We start from the raw sequence: 17262 nt of genomic DNA on the forward strand, positions 1-17262 counted from the left end.
GCTAAGATCCAGCTGAATGTGGTCAAGATAAATTTGGATCATTCAGCCACTGAGGAACTTCAGGACTCTCTGGTCTGTTCAGTTCCTTTGGTTGAGTGGAGAAATCTGCCTCATCCATCCTTCATCTGGCTACATAGGGATCCACTGGGTCTCATCACAACAGATGTGTGTTGACCAGACTGCTGGCATGCACACATGACATAGACACCCAACAGCGCTCATGAAGGACAGGTCTTCCCCCAAGTCCAGGGAAGTTCCAGGGCATGTATCAGTGCGCTCTGCAAATACATGAGAACCAGAAAGCAAGCAAAGAGCTCTTTCATTTCCAGACTCCAACATAACACTAGATTCTTCTAGTCCTGGTTATCTGCTGTGCTCCACAGTTCAGTTAGAATAAGATATTCCAAGGTTCAAATCCCACTTTATTCTGGAACTAGCAAAGTGCTTTGTTAATACTAACATACTAATTAATAACAGACATGCACTAAAACTAGGTACTTGACCCTGAAGATCATCTTCATCATCACTGGAAATGATACTGATTTGTTTGTTAATCACTGTACTAAATGCCTTACATGTATTAACTCACTTAATTCTTATTACTACCATATGAGCTATAGAGTCATTTTACCTCAGTATTTCAATTCAGGGAATTGGGGCAGAGAGAGATACAATTGCTCAAGGTCACTCAGCTGCTAACTGTGATTTTAAATGTGTGGTTTGAAATGTAAATAGTTTGATTTCAGAGCAAAAGTCTTCATTGTATTGGAGTGCTTCAGGATTTAAATACAGGCCTCCACCTTCACTCTTTTATTATTAACCAATATTTAATGATCAATAATCACTATATGACTTACAAATATTTTTTGTCTTCTAAAAATTGGAGGCAATACTTCTTAGTCATTCTTGTAATATATAAAACCTAGATTGCAGGTATTTAAGAAATGGATATATGGAGAAAGAAACATGTACAGAATACAGCAAATTGAAAAAAAAAACATAAATTTTACTATGACCTGAGAAACAAAAATAAATTGCATTAGTTAAAAAAATTTACAAAGATACATTATCCTAATTCCTTAGAGAATGCTATTCATTTGCACGTTGGAAGGTCAATGGCTTATATTTGGGGGATATTTTAAGATATCTCAATGAATCTCTGTGATGAGGTTGTTGTTTATAATATTTCACAATGTCTTCTTAATTGGAACCATTGGGGAATTATCTCTCTCATCTCATTTTCATTAAAAGTTGTGCTTCCCCTGAGAAAATGACTTGCTTTAATCTTATGAGCCTTGTGAATCATGTAACATATTTTGATTATTCCTTTATACTAACTGCTAAGAATCACTGACACATTTATAAAATAACTTCAGCAAACATTAAGGGACTCATAGCCCACATTTGGTATATTAACTTCAATGCAAACTATATTTTACATTCCACTTATTCCACCATAAATGCTAAAATATATTTATAAGCTAAGACTATATTGATATAATTATTAGTGTCCATATCAGCAGGGGAATTTGACCCAAAGTTTTTACTACTATTTGATCACACTGGAAATAATATAATCTATTTCAGGGCATTGAAAACATGGAGGAACTTAAATGGAACTTACCAAAAAGTGAGGGCTCTGGAGTTTGAAGATTATATGGAAAAGGAAATATTAATTTCCCTAATAGACTACACATGGAAGTACAAGACTACTAAATTCAAGTAACAAAAACTGACAAATGTCTATATAATAGTAGCAAAAGGTACACTCTGCAGGACGATCTCCCAGCTTCAAATTCCACCTCTTTTTTTTTTTAATGAACCAAGTGTGTAAACATCTCTGTGTTTCAATTTCCTCCTCTGTACAGAGGAGACAATAATAGTTCTTACTGTGCAGGGTTGTTGCAATGGGTTTATTTACATGGACCTGCTGTATCCCAAGCTCTATAAAAGTGTTATGTATTGTTGCTTCTGGATTTTCCACAAGTGTTGTTATTATCAAGAATGATGTTAAGAGCAGGAGCAGAGAGAAAGAACTGAGCAAGTGTTCATAAGTTCAGTAGTTGAGGAATATCTAGAATGTCAGTTTATAATTACCCAGGGAGAAGGGCCAGATTAGTTCTTCAAGGCAGCATGTGCCTGAAGGGCCAGATTAGTCCTTCGAGGCAACATGTGCCTGAAGGGACCAGAAGAAACTGCAATGGAACCAATCAGGACAACATTCCCACCTTCAGATTCCAGAGTATAGTCATGCATCTCCTAATGACAGGAATACCTTCTGAGAAATCCATTGTCATGTGATTGCAGCATTGTGTGAAGGTCATGGAGTATAACTACACAAACTTAGGTGGTTCATCCTACCACACACTTAAGCTATGTGGCATAGCCAAAAAGACAATATATGTGGTCCATTGTTGACCCAAATGATGCTAAGCAACACGTTTCCATGCTCAGATGTGAAGAAAACCAAGCATCCACCTGAGAGAATTACAGAGAGGCAGTATTCTCCCAGAAGCCAGAGTTGAGATAATGTGAGAGGATGATAAAATAGCCAAACAAATGTGAGGATGGTAGGCATCTGCTACTGCCTATCGACCAAAAGTTATAGCTTACAACCAAGTTTTCATGTAACTCCTGCTCCTTGTGCTAACCATTGCTATAGGTGCGTTTCTTAACTGTCTCAATTCTTCCAATATAGCTTTTCCTCCAGTTTCCTTGACAGTTCAAACATGTTCTAGATAATGACTGGATGCTTCAGCTCATCAAGTACTTACTCTCCTGCCCTTGCTACCTTGCTTCCACAGTCAGTGTTAATGGTCAATGTGAAGGAAACATTACTTCCATAACCTGTATTGGGATACCAAAAAGGAAATGATTGACATTATCTCTTGAATTTCATGCACTTGAGCAGAAAAACCTTCCTGTGCAAATGAATCATCATCTAGAATGCCAAACATCACCAACAACACCATTTAATTTAGAAATTGCTGTGGAGCAGAAGAGAAAATAAGAGATTTTGTTATTGATTTGTTGGCATTTAACATCTGTATTCTTTTCCTCCTACTTCATCTAATGGGAAACTGTGGCGTAAAACATACAGGTTCACTTGAATTTTGTTTGGTGTTTTGGGCAGAAAAACATCAAAGATGTGGGAAATAGCCACGATATCTGGAGGCTCTCTCTATTGACCTCTACTTCACTGCAGTGATTATTAAATGTGTCCTTATTAAATATGTCCTTAAATTATTGTAGTAAGAGTGTCTATAACTTGATTTTGGGTCTGAGCACAAACAAAGCTCCACTTGAGAGAGTTTCAGGGAAACAGTAATGGAAGTCAGACTTTGGTTGAGGTAAGATGTTATCGGAAACTAAACAAATTTGAGGATCATCATGGTTTGTTGCTCAGTCCATAGCAGTAACAGAGACTACAGTGGAGAAGTTTTGTAGAACTTAGACTAGAAACAGATACACATGGATAAAGTGTGTTCTGGGAGATTTGGGCTTCTGGAAATTAGAAATAAATGGCTGTAAGGCGGGATGGAATTGATCCTGAAAACTGAGGGAATATAGTCTATCCCTTCAAGGTACATTGGTGATTCCTTTGATTCACAAAATGGAGCTTCTGAACCACCACTGCCTCAAGGCCCCTGGATAGGGGCTGGACAAGGGAGAACAGCCTAACAGGGAACATGGTGAGGTGAGACATCTGTATGCTGTCTTCACAGGTAGCTGTGGACGGCAGGGCAGCACGGAGAAAGCTGCTAAGTGAAGAGTTCTCTAGAAGTTTGCTCTTCTGTTAATGTTGTTAAAATGAATGAGGGCACAATATTACACTAATACCAAAACCGAATAAGGACAACACAAAAAAGGAAAACTATAGGCCAATCTCCCTAATGAACACTGATGCAAAAATCCTCAATAAAATTTTAGCTATCAGAATCCAACAATGCATCCATAAGATAATTCACCACGACCAAGTTGGATTCATTCCAGGGGCACAAGGATGGTTTAACATCCGAAAATCAATCAACGTTATCCAACACATCAACAAAAAGAAATATAAAACCATATGATAATATCAATAGATGCTGAGAAAGCTTTCGACAAAGTGCAACACCCATTCATGATAAAAGCCCTTGAAATTCTTGGGATACAAGGAACATACCTCAACATCATAAAGGCCATCTATGACAAGCCAACAGCCAGTATCATTCTCAATGGTGAAAAGCTGAAAGCAATTCCATTAAGATCTGGAACAAGACAAGGATGTCCACTCTCACCACTGCTTTTCAATATATACTGGAGTCCTAGCCAGGGCAATAAGACAAGAGAAAGACATCCAAGGAATCCAAATAGGAAAGAAGAAGTCAAACTATCACTATTTGCAGATGATATGATAATATACATAGAGAACCCCAAAATCTCCACAGAAAAACTAATTCAACTCATCAGTCAGTTCAGTAAAGTGGCAGGATACAAATCAACACGCAAAAGTCAGTAGCCTTCCTATACACAAACAATAAATCTGAAGAAGAAGAAATCAAAAAACCACCCTTTTATTATTGAAACAAAAAAATCAAATATTTGGGAATAAATCTAACAAAAGAGGTAAAGGACCTATACAAAGAAAACTATAAAACACTGTTAAAAGAAATAGAAGAAGACACAAAGAAATGGAAAGACATCCCCTGCTCATGGATTGAAGAATAAACATTATTAAAATGGCCATCCTACCAAAAGCAATATACAGATTCAATGCTATTCCAATCAAAATCTCAATGGCATTCTTCAAAGAAATAGAACAATTATTGATGAAATTCATATGGAATCACCAAAACCCCGAATAGCCAAAGCTCTACTGAAAAAAGAAGGAAATGGAGGCATCACACTCCCAGACTTCAAACTATACTACAAAGCCATAATCATCAAAACTGCATGGTATTGGAACAAGAACAGACATACAGACCAATGGAATCGAATAGAGAATCCAGAAATAAACCCACAGATTTATGGTCAACTAATCTTTGACAAAGGAGCAAAGACTATGCATTGGAGCAAAGAAAGTTTGTTCAATAAATGGTGCTGGGAAAACTGGGTCGCTACATGCAAAAGAATGAAGCTTGACCACTACCTCACACCATACACAAAAATCAACTCAAAATGGATTAAAGAACTAGACATAAGACCTGAAACCATAAAATACATAGAGGAAATATAGGCGAAACACTACGGGATTTGCACATCAAAGACATCTTTACAGACACATCACCCAAAGCAGTGATAGTGAAGAGAAAGATAAACAGCTGGGACTACATCAAATTAAAGAGCTTCTGCACAGCAAAAGAGACAATAACAAAAACAAAGAGAACCCCACCAACTGGGAGAACATTTTTGCACCCAACACTAATGATAAAGGACTGATCACAAAAATCTGCAAAGAGCTGATGAGACTCAGCAACAACAAAGAAAATAATCCAGTCAAAAATGGGCAGAAGAGCTAAAAGAAACTTCTCTGAAGAGGAAATGCAAATGGCCAACAGACATATGAAAAAATGTTCAACATCACTTGCAATCAGGGAAATGCAAATCAAAACTACCATGAGATACCATCTCACACCAGTGAGAATGGCACATATTAAAAAACTAGCAACAACAAATGTTGGCGAGGATGTGGAGAAAAAGGAACTCTTCTGCACTGTTGGTGGGAGTGCAAACTGGTCCAACCACTATGGAGAGCTGTGTGGAGATTTCTGGACCCACTAAACATAGAGCTTCCATATGATCCAGCAATTCCACTCCTAGGTATTTACCAAAGGACACAGAAACATCAATTCCAAAGAGCACCTGCACTCCTATGTTTATAGCAGCACTGTTTACAATAGCTAAGCTTTGGAAACAACCCAAATGCCCAAAGTAGATGACTGGATCAAGAAGATTTGGTACATATATACCATGGAATATTACTCAGCATTCAAAAAGATAAACACATGCAATTTGCAGCAACATGGATGGCGCTGGAGGGATCATGCTCAGCGAAATAAGCCAAAAAGAAAAAGAAAAATACCGGATGGTCTCACTCATAGCAGGAATCTAGAAAACTTAAATAAGGGACCAGGAAAATGAATATAAGAAAGTGAAATCAAAATCAACAAAAAACTATGAACCAGAGACACTTTTTGGGGGGTGGGGGGCGGGAGGGGAAGGATTGGGGTCAGAATGGGGCGTTTGCAATTGTATGGGGAATATAAAATAAAATTTAAGATTAAAAAAAAAAAAAAAAAAATGAATGAGGGCACACATGAAGTGGATTTATCCTCTAATGGTCCAGAAGAGTATAGACTGAGTGTGTCTATTACTGGAAAGTTCCCCCTGAAGGAACACTTGCTGTCGCTGAGGTGACAACAGAGATGGCATGAAAAGGCAGACACACATCAGGTGATGAAGGGTGATGCTGTTCTAGGGACAGCACAGGCCACAGTGCTGAGTGTGATGGGGTCACACATTAGAGAGACTGTGAGGTCATCTTGGCTAAAAGACACAGAGTGCTGAAGAGGTACAGGAAGGAGCTGACAGTCTAGGCAGAGGCTCTGTCTCAGGAGTGGCTTTAAGCCATGCATGCATCATTTTAAGTGGACACTTAATGTTTATTTTGTAAGGTCTAGAGGTGTAGATAGAAGCTAGATAAGAGGACTTTGCAGTTATTGTGGACTTTTGCTGTCTCCTGGGATTATCCTGTCCAATGACCAGGTTCTATACTAAGTCTTTATCGTCTTCATAATTCCTGAGAATACTTGAGGATTTAAATTCTTCAAATGGTTGTTTTTTGATTAGATTTTCTGATGCTGCTGCATGCCTGCTCTTTCCCTTTGCATTACCCATGGTTGAAACTCTCTCTGCCCCCATAACCCTATGCCATACATTGCAGTTCAATCTCCATGTGTTTTTTCCAATAGAGCACATTCAAAACATTTGTGATTTGATGACTCTTAACAAAGTTTTTTTTTTTTAGGTGGTGGAAAGAATAACCTATTATATAGTAACAACAACAACAACAAAAAAATATTAAAATTGGTATCAGGCATCATTGTACCTAAAACATTTGGCCACCCACCTAACAGCCCAAAATTTCACGTGGCGTGTCATTTCTCTCTGCTGTTTCAGATTGTACACTATCAGCCCTGTGTACACTGTCTCCCGTTTCCTGACTTGCTTCCAAAACTCTGAATTCAGATGAATTTAATATGCAGAAAACTTGGCTGTCACTGTCACTATTATAGTATCTCTTCCTTTCATGAGAAACTTGACTTAGAAAAAATAGAAGAATCTAAACCAAAGAGAAATGACACCAATATTTTTGTGCACAGAGGTTGAGGTCATTTGTAAAGCTATAAGCAGAATGTTTTTACATCTTAAAAAACACAGACAACTAGTACCACTTACTGAGAAAATAAAATACCAAAGGAGGTTTCCAATAGAGATCAGGAGTTGTATTCAAATAGAATAAATCAAATGGAGTTTATCCGTACCTACTCACATCTGGGCAATTTTCCAATGCAAAAAGAATTCAATTATTTTATAAAGGATTACTGGAGCATGCATGCCTCGTTTTCGTTAAGTGTGCATAAAGATGGTTTATAGTATTAAACATGTGAAACATTAATAACTCCAACTGTTATTTTCATTAAGTATTTACTTTTGCTGTTTTTAAATTCTATGGTCCAAATAGAGTGCCATGGGGGAAAATAAGGATAGATGGGGAAAATAGAACTTGACTTAAAAAAAAAAAAGTTTACTCTAAAATGTGCAGCTAAGATGAGAGACAGAGGCGCTTAGCCTAAAGGAAGTGAATTTGTTTCTATATCACTGCTCATAAATCTAGTCATACTTTCCTTTTACTTCATTCTGAACTTTCAAGACTAAAAAAGTTTCCCTAAAATAAAAGAATACATTTTTATGTATGTTTGAAAACAACTGTCTGGGTAGAAGTATTAACAGGTACACTTTTAAACAGCAGGTACCCATTTGTGAAACAAACAAATTCATCAATAAATTTACCTACCTTTGTTTAAACTCACTGTCTTGCAGTGAAACATATTTGATTTCATATGCCAATACAGTCTTGAGTTCTGGAACAAGCCATTGATCCTGGAATAAATCCTTTGGGTAGATTTGTAGGAAAACCACTTAGGACTGGACCCTTTTTTGCCAAGTCTAGGACTCATCCAAGCTAAGCTGGCTTTAGGAGTTAATTTGCATCGTATTGGACAGGCGCATATAAATACAAGGCACAATATTTTGTTATCCATTTCTGATGGGAATCATTAGAAAATAAATCATTTCTATTTCAGACACTATTGAATTTATCTCATAAATACTGGTGAAATCATTGATTTAACTGATAATTTATTGCACTCTGAAATTTATTTTACTCTTTCCACAAGGGGGCGCCCTTGTTTAATTTTCCGAATTTCATTTAAAATGAATTGTGACACTTTTGAAAATTTTTTTATCTTTGCAGAAGAATTTAATAAACCAATTTTAAATGCACTAGAAACTCTGAAATGTATTAATGGGTCACATTAACCTGAAAGGAAGAAGTGCAGCTTCAAAACTCTCTGGGGCATCTCATTTTCCTTAGTAAAACTTTCTCTACCAAATGTCATCTTGTTAGTCAACTATGACAAAATTGTGCTTTTCCAAGCTGTGCGAAACCAACTGCATCAATGACTGCATACGCATTGGAGACAAATAACTAACTGCAATGGTTACGTTTTGTGAGAACCACATGATTTCCAAATGACAAAATGCTTTGCCATAAGGGCAGACTCAGCACAAACCATTTTTGTAAGGGGAGTCCTAAAAGAAAAAAAAAAAGGACCATTATTTGTTTCTTCCATAAACTAAGATTAGGGATCTTTGAAAGTATCTACTTAAGTATTCATTTGTTATTTTTTCTCCTGAATCCACTCTTTATTTCATTCAAATGGGATTCTTGAGCACAGACTTCATCAAAAAGCCAAGGTTTTATAGAGAGAGAACTGTTACCCCTCTCTCCCCGCCCAGGATGCTTTCAGTTTCTTAGTAAAGAGTGAAAAAACATTTGAATGACAAAATGATGGAGGTGCAGAGTAATACAGGGAGGGATGCATCTTGATAAGTTAGAAATGAAGAGGACACATCTATGTGAGGTTTAAATATACTGGAATATATTGCGTAAGTTGACATCATCTGTAAAAAAAAATAATTGTCTATTTGCCTTGTGTCTGTCACTGGGCTAAATATTGTGTGTGTGTGTGTGTGTGTGTGTGAGAGAGAGAGAGAGAGAGAGAGTGTGTGTGTGTGTGTGTGTGTCCTTTATATAATCTTCATACTAAACGGTGAAGTGGGTGTGAAGGGGGCCTTCTTTTCTGGACTTTGGGATCCATTTCACCTTAACAAAAATGGAAGACTAAACAATTCTGCGATGCCCAGTGTGCCCTGTAGGTGGCGCACGGGTATCTTTTTGTTAGGAAGCAGATGTCACTTTATTGTTTCATTCCCCCCTTTCTAAGAAAGAGTGACAGTCCTCAGAAAATATTGCATGATTTCAAGTCTTACTAAACTCTGTGAGTAGCAATATAACCTAGACATTAATTCAAAAGAGGAATAAAACACAGGACTGGAAGTTTTATGTTACCAAGAGCAACTCTAACATGACTGAACTATTTTTCTAAAGTAGGGAAGAGACAAAGGGAGATTTAATGGAATAGAATAATGGAATATGAGTTGAATCTAGAAGGTCAAGGAATGTTTCTGTTTTGTATGCCTATTATCCCGCATATAGTAAACATTGAAAAATAATTTGGTCATTAACTTTTTAACTTATATCACTTTGTATAATTACCTCAAGTTCTGGTCAATATTCTGCTTCCCAAGCATTTTCTGTTAATGTTTTTGAATTTGTTGACCGCACAAGCTTTCTCCCAGCTGTTCAAGCCTGTTGGTGTAACGTGAAAACAGGCATAGACAGTATTAAAAAGAGAATGACCATGACTATGATCCAGTAAAAAATTACTCACAATTCCTACATAGGATATAGTTTGCTAACCTCTGGTCAAGGTTCTTGGGCCCCTACTGTGTCATCTACTTTCTTGTTCTTTGGGTGTTCAAATAGTTTAGGAACTGACTTGGTTTGTGACAGACCAGATACTCTGGGAGTGTAGAACCATCTCTCTCTCTCTCTTTGTTAAAGATTTATTTATTTATGTATACAAGAGCCAGAGGGCAGACCAGAAGTGAGAGGGCTGAGAGGATTCACCAGAGACAGAGTGGGGAGCAGAACAGGTAGATGCACTGAAATACACTGCTGAGGGGACCAGAGGTTGAGACAGGAGAGGTCTGCTGCACCATGTGGGTCAGCTTCCTGGCCAGGGATTGAACTTGTGCTGCAGTGCCTGCAGATAGCCCCATAGTGCTGCAACTTAACCCCTTGTACCACCAGGGGGGTTCCTAGAGCCACCTCTTGATATTTGTATTAGCACCATTAGGTTTATATAAAATATTAATGGAGGGCCTCCCTGGTGGCACAAGGGTTCAAGTCTCAGCACTATCAAGTTATCACCAGCCACTGCAGCAGGAGTTCGATCCCTGGCCAGGGAGCTGACTCACATAGTGCAGCAGACCTGTCCTGTCTCACCTGCAGTTTTCCTCAGCAGTGTATTTGAACAGATCCACATGTTCTGCTCCCCACTCTGTCTCTGGTGAATCCTCTCACCCCATGCACCTCTGGCCTATACCCCGGTTCTTGATTGCATAAATAAATAAAAATAAATCTTTGAAAAAAATATTAATGGAGGAGGTGAATTCGTTACCAGCACCCAACTTTCTCTAGTTTGAAAGCAATGGTTCTTCTGTAGAACCACTAGTATATATCAGAAGATCCTCTTTCATTCGACTCCAAATTGGTAATAATTTGGAAATGAGTAATGGTTACCTCAGATGTAGTAGATTAAAGCAGAGGTTTTTACTACCTGACAATTTTCAGGGTAAATATTGCTTCCCCTATAATACTTTCATTGCCAGAATCACTTGGAAAAAAGTATAATAAAAAATCTGCCACCAAATGCGTCTAGGTTTTATTTTTATTTATTTTTCAGCAAAAAATAATATTAACCTGAGGGTATATAGTTCTTAAAGAACCAATGTTTAGCGCCCAGAATGGTACAATCCCTATTACTTTCATTCTGTACATTTCTGTGCCTACATTCCAAGCCTTAAGTCTTTTCTGTAGTAAGTGCCAATGAAGAAAAGGTATAACAGCAACAACCCTGAAGAACAGATATACTTGAAAAGCGCTCATCTAACTCCTTTATTTTTTTATTTATAAATATTTGTCTTTGCTATGATGGTTATTTTAATATGTCAACTTGACTGGAATATGGGGTGCACAGATATTTGATCAAACATAACTCAAGATGCTTCTGTGAGGGGGTTTAGGGTGAGAATGACATTGAAGTCAGTAGACTGAGTAAAAATTGCCCTCAGCAGTGTGGGTGAGGACTGAAGAGAAAAGGCAGAGTCTCTCCAAGAAAGAGAAAATTCTTATCAGTGAATGGCCTTCAAATTGGGACAATGATTTTTTTCTTGCCTTTAGACTAGAACTGAAACAAGGCTCTTCCTGGGTTTGTAGCCTGCTGGGATTGCAGACTGGCGCCAGCTGTTCTGGCTAACAGAACTTTGGACTTGGATGAGAATTGAACCATTGGCTCTCCAGGGTCCTCAGCTTGCATGCTTCCTCTGTAGATCTTGGGACTTGTCTGTCTCTATAATCATATGAGAAATAGCCTATAATAAATCTCTTGAATATAAATATAGATTAAAAAGATATAAACAACACCCTACTGGTTCCCTGGAGAGCTCTAATACATACACATATATATGGTGTGTGTGTGTGTGTGTGTGTGTGTGTGTGTGTGTGATTTCACTGGGTGCCCATGTTCTTGTGTTAGCAGCCAGGAAACTCCCTGACTCTGCTTTGTGAACATCAAATGTCGGGCCTCCCTTACTTAGGTAATTCAATGAAGCTTTCACTTCTTTGGCTGCCTGCTGTAGCTAGAATCCTGATATTCTTGTTTATACTATAAAAGTTTCAACTATTAAAGTTGATAGAGGACAGGAACATACTATTTCCATAGCTGAGTATACACGGAATTGGAATATTATTGATATTTGTGTTTTTCTAGTATAGTGTAGTAAAGTTGAATGATGATATTTTCTTTATGTTTTTAGGTTTTCTTAGAGAATAAACACAATGAAATACATTTTTAAAATAGAAAGACATTCAATCTTCCAAACCGTTCACTAATAACCCTTGTAATGTGATATTGATGGATTTACAAGTTAAGAGCTGCTTTAGTGGGTTTTTTGTGCCTTGCTACTCAGTGTTTTCAAGTTTGGATTGATTTTTTTTTTAAATTTCTGGCTTGTGGACATATGCTAATTTGTTTAATTTCTTTAATGGATAAAAAAGAAGACATTAAAATGCACTGACATTAATGATGAGGTTGAAGAAACCAAAGCATTTGGTTTACATAAGATTCTATTGAAATGTCTGGAACCAAAGAAGCAGTTTGTATTTCAAGGCTATTTAGAAAACAAGACATAAATCTTTACTTGATAAGAGGAACAAATCAATAGAAAACAAAACACATTTATATGTTACTGATAGCACTACAAATGGGAAACAGGACACGTAGGTTAACCTATTGTTCAAGAAGAAACTTTCAGTTAATATAATGTGCACAGCCAAAATAATTCAAAAGTGTTGATAATTTTTGAAGTATGTGCTTCTATGTTTTAAGTACCTCTAACCCCTCTTTTATGAGTTGAAAATTTGATCGGTTTTCTGATTTTTAACATCATTAGATTTCCCTGAAAAGTGCTGAAACAAACAGAAAAAGAATACAGTGTCTCTGAAACCTGAGCAAAGTCTACTTTGACATTCGTAGTTGCTAGACAAAGTCACTGTTGTTATTTTTTTGCAAGCAAGACAACACCACATTATGGAGTACAGCAGTGGCACTGAGGGAAGAATAGACTGAATATTGAGTCAAATCAATAGGTGAGGCCCTGCAGATTATACAATGAAGCAAATTTCAGTCAAATCTTAAACTTGATGTGCTTTCATCTTTTTTAATAATAAAAATTACGAAATCATCTTTGTATTCTGTTATAGTCCCTCTCTCTAATAAAGCTTTCTTTTTTCTGGCTTTACTGAAAAATCCTACTGATATTTTACTTGAAACAGAATCCAACATCAGAAAGGAATGAATTCTTTGCTATCAGTAGATATAATAATCTGGGATGCAGAAAGCAATCGTACGTTAAAAACAGAGAGAGCCGTGGATCCTGCATTCCTCTTTTAAGACTCAGTGGAACTCATGCTCGCAAAGCCAAGCTCCACCTCCCTATTTTAAAGTGGAGGTTGAACCTTTGTTTGGAGATGGATTGTGGACACCCATGTGTCCTTCGCACATCATAACAAAAGATAGGGGGTTTTTGGAATCACATAATACAAGCTTGTTGCTTCAACAGTGTTGGGTACCGCATTCAAGGGTGTTTGGAATGTGTCCAGAAAGGGGGTGACCATAGTGTTGACTGTGATGTTGAAGGAGGAAATTTTCACCTTGTGCAGTCTGGAGCAGTGAGTGTGACTGGACTATTGTGCAAGAGTCTTAGAGATTAAAAAAAAAATAAAAAATGTTTTTAATTCAGAGCTTGCTAAATTATTTTTTAAGGTTTAGGAAATATTGTTTATTCCTATATTCTTTTTAAATATATTTTACTTTAGGTGCCCCATGGCCGCCGAGCAGGAGCCAGGCGAGCCCGGGAAGGGAAAGCCCTTTAAACTTCTAGGAATTTTAGATGTTGAAAACATCCCCTGTGCCCGGGATTTGATATTATATGGTTCATTAGGATCTGTTGTGGCTGGCCTGGGACATTTTTTGTTCACTAGTAGAATTAGAAGATCATGTGATGTTGGAGTAGGAGGATTTTTCTTAGTGACTTTAGGATGCTGATTCCATTGTAGGTATAACTATGCAAAACAAAGAATCCAGGAAAGAATTGCCAGAGAAGGAATTAAAAATAAGATTTTATATGAAAGAACCCACCTTGATCCTGAAAGAAAACAAACCAATGGCAACAGCAGCAGCTGAGCAATCTCGGGCATAGAACACCCAAATATAATGGAAGTCAGTGTGAAAAAAGCTGAGAGCAACTATAAAAAAACCTACCTTTTATGTACCATAAAGCCTTCAATCAAGTAAATAATTTGTGTAAATTGTATTTTATTTACCTACTGCCACTATGTCATATAGTGGACTATGCTTAGAAGTGTTTCCTTGAACTAAATAGTAAGCATACATGACAACATCAAGAAATAAATCTCTCCCAATTACAATTTCAAAAAAAAATATAATTTACTTTATATATTTTTACATCATTTTTCATTTTTGCACAATGTAGGCTTTTTAATTTTAAGACCCCCTGCCCTCCTTCACATCTCTGTTCATATTGACATCAAGATTAGTTCCTACCCAGGGATTTTATCAGTGTGCAAAGCCAAATTTTTTTAAGCAAGTGTGAATAAGCATTCCTCTGATAGGAAAGTGTGGGATGTAGAGTTAGGTGTATAGTGCTGGTGCATGGAGGTGGAATTTCATGAGAAAATCACTTCTCAAAAGTGAGACAATATTTAAAAATATAATCAAAATAGTAGGTTCCCAAGTCCATGGCCTTGATCCAACTCTTAAGACAGTCTATGCAGAAATCTGAAAGGTGGCCCACAGATTGTCTACATGGAGCAGAAACATATTAGAGAGATAGTGGACTTATCTCTCACATATAATTTTGCAACTATACTTTTAGACAGAATATTACTTCTGCAATGGCTTTATTTCCCAGAGGGTCAAAGATTTTTTTTAAAAAGATTTTATTTATTTATTTATACAAGCACTGGGTACAGTCAGAAGTGTGGGAGGGTGAGAGAATTCACCAGAACAAGAGTGGGGAGCAGAACAGGCATACTGACGAAATACACTGCTGAGGGGAGCAGTGGGTGGCAGGAAAGGTCTATACGCCATGTGGGACACTCGCCTGGTGGCTGGGGATCAAACTGGGGTGCAGAGGCTGCGGGCAGCTTTGCAGCCCAGCGCTCGACCACAGCGCCACCAGGGGAGGCCCCAGGGTCAAAGAGTTTTGCGTCCAATTTTTCCACCTTTCATTACAATGTTGCTTTAATACTTGCAAATAGATTCCCCATTGAATAGGTTAAATATAGAGGAATAGTAGAACATGAAATACATGTTAGGAGGTCATAAATATATAGGAGTCCTCTGCTGTATATTAACTATTGGATTATTATATCAGAGTTCATGTCAGTATATGCCTGGGGCACAAAACAAGTTAGTAATAGAACCTGTTCTAGAATTTAAACTTCCTTATCCTCAGTCTAATTTTCTCCCACAGGTAGCTATCCACATTGAGTCAACAGTCATTTAATAATCTCAAAACAAAGACTAAGTTGGTGGATGGATAAAGGTAACACAAGATATATTCCTAAGACTCCATTGTGGAAAAGTGTTCATTTTGCAATGGTTTTAGTGGGTGCAATGGATTTTCTTTTTCTTTGCATTATGCCCTTTGCCCACCCCCCCAAATGTTCCCTTTCCTCATTTTCTTATTCTTATCACTCTTTCAGGGTTTGTGACTTTCTCTGACCAATCTAGAAATCTGGATGTTGTCACACTCTCTCAGTGGTCATGTTTCTGTTATTGAGCTTGTTATTAACTTAACTTTATATTGACTTTATCACCCTAAATTAGTCATTCATGTCTTTTTTAAAAAAAGGTTTATTTATTTATGAATAGAAGAACTGGGGTGTAGGCCAGAAATGTGGGGATTGAGAGGATTCACCAGAGACAGAGTGGGGAACAGAACAGTTGGATCTACTGAAATACACTGCTGAGGGGAGTAGCAAGCCAGACAGAAGAGGTCTGCTGCGCCATGTGGATAGCTCCCTGGCTGGGGATGGAACTCAGTCCTTAGAGGTGAAAGTACTGAGACTTAAACCTTAAGCCACCAGGGAGGCCCAGTCATTCTCTTCTTAAGGGTAATGGCCATGTCTTAGAAAGCTGTGGACTCTGAATCATCTGGTACTTGGTAGAAAATCAAGTGATGTGTAAGTTCATGCTTATTCAAAAACTTAAACAAGTTATCTGCCCCAATTCCACTTTCTTATTTCATTTCTCAAGCATAGAACAAGCATAAATAATTGGGAGTTATTTTTAATAGAATTCGTGAATTCTACTCTCTCATTCTGGCACTGATGGATGCCAGCATATGTAAGAAAATAATAATTTTGCCCATTCAATGACATTAAACTTTTTATTAATGATATTAATAAAGTTAAAATAATTGATGATATGAGAAATCCTAACTTCACATTTCTTGATAGTTTAAATGATCGATCTTACTTGTAGGGTGCTGGCAATTTGACCAAGTGTCCTGCCATGTTAGTAATTAAAATATTAATTGGTTTTATGAATCAAAGTGTTTACTTTCTAGACAAATAAATCCTCAAGGACATGGCAGTTGTTATCATACAGATTTATCAGTCAAACAAGAAAAGGTTAGTTGCAGTTGTAGAGAGAAAACCTGGGTAGGATTGACAGTGTTTCTCCAAACAGAGAGTCCCAATCTAAACAAGTATCATTCACTGTGTTAAAATTTGCTAGAAAACATGTCTTACGAAGTATTTAGTTTAGTCTGAGCACCTTGAAAGTAAAGATAATCCAGTCTTGTAGTGTCTCTTCACTTGTAAATCCGTAACTGCAAGCTCAGAAAAGATCCTCTCATGAAGGTTATGTTGTGTCTGTCCTTGACAGACCTAGTTCAAGCAAAGACCATTCTTGGGAGAATTTACTACATTAAAGGCTTTGAATGTCCTGAGCAACATGTTTGGGATGATATTGCCTCAAGACTTGAACTTTAAAAACTCAGTACACATGGTCCACTTGGATTGCAATGTTGTCCTTGCTCCTTCCTGCTGGACAGAGGAATAAGGACACCCCCTGCCCCCACCCCGAGGTGAGTGCCTGAGAGAGAGAGACCAGCCCTAGAGGGGAGAGAAGGAGATGAGATGTTTCTACTTCCATGGCTGTCTAGAGTACGGATTTTTAGTAGGCATGTGGGAATGGAGGAAAGAGAACACAAGCTGTAAAT

The 17262-nt window shown here is 37.5% G+C and overlaps 1 pseudogene; it reads left to right on the forward strand.

Moving 5' to 3' along the window:
- Positions 1-13835: 13835 nt before the first annotated feature.
- On the forward strand, positions 13836-14050 carry LOC119259738 (cytochrome c oxidase assembly protein COX20, mitochondrial-like; annotated as a pseudogene).
- Positions 14051-17262: the final 3212 nt, after the last annotated feature.

The sequence above is a fragment of the Talpa occidentalis genome, unplaced genomic scaffold (assembly GCF_014898055.3).
Source record: "Talpa occidentalis isolate TD23 unplaced genomic scaffold, MPIMG_talOcc4v2.1 talOcc4.5, whole genome shotgun sequence".
Taxonomy (NCBI): domain Eukaryota; kingdom Metazoa; phylum Chordata; class Mammalia; order Eulipotyphla; family Talpidae; genus Talpa; species Talpa occidentalis.